Raw genomic sequence first — 4,093 nt, forward strand, 5'->3', positions numbered from 1 at the left:
CCGTATCAACCAGATTATGCTGAATGGAGGGTCACCAGTCAACCTGATCCCAAGAAGGATCCTCTCCCGACTGGGATTAGGATTTGGTGACCTCACTCCTACCCACATCACCGTGGAAGGGTTCAACCAATCAGGTGAAAAGCTGACTGGGACAGTTCATCTTCACCTCAAGATTGGTGGCTTGAATGATTACGCTCAATTTTATGTAATTGACACAGATACATCTTACAATGTTTTGCTCGGCCGCCCTTGCCTTCATGATCAGGGGGTGGTCACTTCCAAGCTCCACCAATGCATCAAGTATAGTTGAGATGGGAGATAACACACGGTCTATGCTGATAAGAGACCATTCCCTATTGTCGAGACTCACTATGTTGACGCTAAGTACTATTTCACAGACCTTCCACCACCAGAAAGGTCAAAGGATGATGATTGGAAACCTATGAGAGAGACAGGACCCTCATCTCATGAGGATGTTGAAGTCATTGGGCGAATGATTACAGACATGTTCAAAGAGGAAGAAAGACTAGGCAAACTCCTCCCCTTAACTCCGAGGTCATGGCGTCGTCTGCCCAAAGGATGAGTTCCCCTTGCCATTCACTAAGATGCTTGTCGATTCCACGACTCATTGTCAGATCTTCTCCTTCATGGATGGATATTCTGGTTATAATCAGATCAGGATGGCACCAGAGGATGAAGAGGCCACTGTATTCTTGACCCCAAAGTGTCTTTTGCTACACTGTGATGCCTTATGGGTTAAGGAATGCCGGTACCACGTACCAGCAAGCCATGACGACCATCTTCAGGGACATGATGCACAAGGAGGTTGAGTGTTATGTGGATGACTTAGTGGTGAAGTTTGAAGCAAAAGACGCTCACATGGAGGACCTTAAAAAGGTATTTGAGAGGCTACGACGTCACCAACTCAAGATGAACCCTTTAAAATGCGTTTTTGACTTACACTCAAGAAAGTTATTAGGGTTCATCGTGAGGTATCATGGGCTGGAGATTGAATTTGTCAAAATCAAGGCGATTCAAGACATGCCATCGCCTACAACCCTACGTGAGCTTCGGTCACTCTAAGGGCTGCTAGCCTACATTTGAAGGTTCATCTCGAACCTCTGAGGACGATCTAGGCTGTTTTCACACCTGCTAAAGAAAGACACTCCCTTCATATGGGATGAGGCGTGCCAAGCTGCACTCGATGATATCAAGCCATACTTGTTGAATCCTTCGGTACTATCCATGCCAATGTTAGGAAGGCCTCTCATCCTATACGTGACCGCTCTTGATGAGTCGGTAGGGGCACTTCTAGCACAGAACAATGATGGGGGAAAGAAACAACACTCTATCATCTCAGTCGCAGGATGCAAGGTGCCGAGAAAAATTACCCTCCCATTGAAAAGATGTGTCTAGCCTTGATCTTTGTCGTATAGAAGCTCTGCCATTACTGTCTTGGTCATGAGGTCAAGCTAATCTCAAAAGGAGATCCGTTCAAGTTCCTTATGACCCGGCCATGCCTATCCGGAAGCTTGGCCAAGTGGGCATTGTTACAGATGGAGTTCGACATCACTTATGTACCACAGAGGGCTGTCAAAGGTCAAGCCTTAGTAGAATTTCTAGTGGCTAACCTGGTCCCTTCAGGATCTCCCCTGTCAAGTGACCTCCAAGATGAAGAAGTCTTTTGTACGATGCTAACTCGGCCGTGGGAAATGTACTTTGACAGAGCATTCTAGACTAATAGAGGGGGTGTCGGAGTCGTGTTTCTATCTCCTGATGGTGGAATGATTCCTCTTTCCTTCTCACTCACAGAGGAATTTTCTCATAATGAAGTTGAATATCAAGCCCTCATAATCAGATTGGAGATCACCCAGGAACTAGACCTAAAGCAGCTAAACATCTTTGACAACTCTGAGCTCGTCATCTTCAACTTAAGGGAATTTATGACATAAGGAAGGATACTCTCGATCCTTATCATGACACGGCCAAATATTATATGCCCTAGTTCGATGATTTCTCCTCAAGTCATATCGTTAGAGGGCTAAACTAGCAAGTCAATGCACTCCCCATGCTTGGTGCTACCATTCAACTGTCTTCATCAGGGGCCACGCCTGTCTGGGTAACAGAACGGACACATGTCGACTTGAGAATCGAAGTTGATTCAGATGATGAGAGAGATGTCTTCCCAAAATACTCACCTTATCCATTCGGAGCACTCCTTGCAGCCAAGGATGTCATTAAGGTAAAGCAAGAAATGTCCTGAGGTAAAGAACCCAAGACTGAGGAACAGGAGCAAGGATTCTTTGACCCAAAATGTGCAAAGGTTGAACTAGTGGAAGACTGGAGGGAACCTATCATGAACTTCATAAAGCACGGAAGGCTGCCTGAGGAACCGGTGGAATGCAACGGTATATGATGGATATCTACCAAGTACACCCTTCTTGATGGGGATGTTCTCTTTCGCCGATCATTTGACAGAATTATCCTCAGATGCGTTGATACACAAGAAGCAAATAAAGTACTAGAAGAAGTACATTCGGGTATCTGCAGGCTGCACCAATCTGGCCCTAAGCTCTATGAGCGCATACATAGACTTAGCTATTATTGGCCTTCAATGGTGGCTGATGCCCAAAACTATGCTAAAAGATTTTAGGTGTGCCAGGTGCACTCAAGCCTCATTCATCAGCCCCCAGTGCCTCTCCATCCTATAGTGACATCATGGCCCCTTTTCCCAGTGGGGTATGGACATGTTAGGACCCATTGACCCTCCTTTTGCCTTGGGTCATGTCTTCATCTTACTTTTCCAAGTGAGCTGAAGTGGTCCCTCTCAAGCAGGTTCCAGGGGCCATTGTGGTCAACTTCGTGCATCACCACATCATATACCAGTTAGGGGTTCCAGACCGAATAATCTCTTACAATGGCCCTCAATTCAAAAGCCATCATGTTGATTGCTTGGTTAACCAGTTCAGTTTTGACTACTCGACCATGTACCACCCTCAACCCAATGGTTTAGCTGAGGCATTCAATAAAACCCTGTGTGGGGTGCTCCGGAAGTCGGTCTCGAAGTCTAAGAAGAATTGGCATGAGAGGTTACCTGAAGCTCTGTGGGACTATCGCACCACCACTCGGAATGCTACAAACTCCACTCCATATTCCCTGGTTTATAGAGGTGAGGCGGTTTTACCCCTCGAGGTTCAAATACCCTCACTTCGTGTCACTATACATCAAGGACTGACCAAAGATGAGAGGGTCAAGCTCAGTTATCAGGAGTTGGATGCACTTGATGAAAAGAGGCTAGAGACCTAGCAAAACCTTGAGCTCAATCAGTGGAGAATGAAGAGAGCCTTTGACAAATCTGTCAAGGTTCTCTCATTCGCTAGTGGGGATCTAGTCTTAGTAGTCAAGAGACCGATTGTCATGCATGGACGATGCAAAGGAAAGTTCGAACCTAAGTGGGAAGGTCCCTTCATAATAAAAAAGGTCACACCAAACGGGGCCCATATACTGGGAAACTCTGATGAAAAAGAGGCAATGCCCCTATCAATGGGCGATACCTAAAGAAGTATTATCGCTTATGTGCTCTCAAAATGTGATGCATGCAGTAAAAAGAAAGAAATCGAAAAGAAAAAATAGCAACCCAACTCAAAAGAAATTCATTTTTTAATTGCAAAAACCCAAAATCAGGGAGGTTACAATATCGTATCAATAGTTGCTCTCGCTTCAGAGAAAAAGAGGATGTTCATGTTGAAGTGTTACTCTTGCTTTCAAGGAGGACCAACCATTTTCGAGTCAGCTTCAATTCATCTGATGAAGTATGACTAGTTTCCAGGAGAGGAAAGAAGTACTCTGACAGAGTCTATCAAACATACAAAGCAGACTTCCATGGAAAGGAGCTGGCCTATGATGGATTCCCTTCCTCAAAAACAATATGGACTTCACTGTTGCGCTGGAGGACTTGGCTTCCAATAGACCATAGTGACTCGTTTGCCATCACTATTGGCCCCCACGAGACATCGCTATCCATGGTCATCACTGCCTGCAACTCAACATCGTGCGCAACCATCGTCATCCGCAACCCAACGCTGTGCGCTAC

The sequence above is a fragment of the Amborella trichopoda genome, chromosome 9, assembly GCF_054954075.1.
Source record: "Amborella trichopoda isolate Santa Cruz 75 chromosome 9, AtrichopodaSantaCruz75HAP2 v2.0, whole genome shotgun sequence".
Lineage (NCBI taxonomy): Eukaryota > Viridiplantae > Streptophyta > Magnoliopsida > Amborellales > Amborellaceae > Amborella > Amborella trichopoda.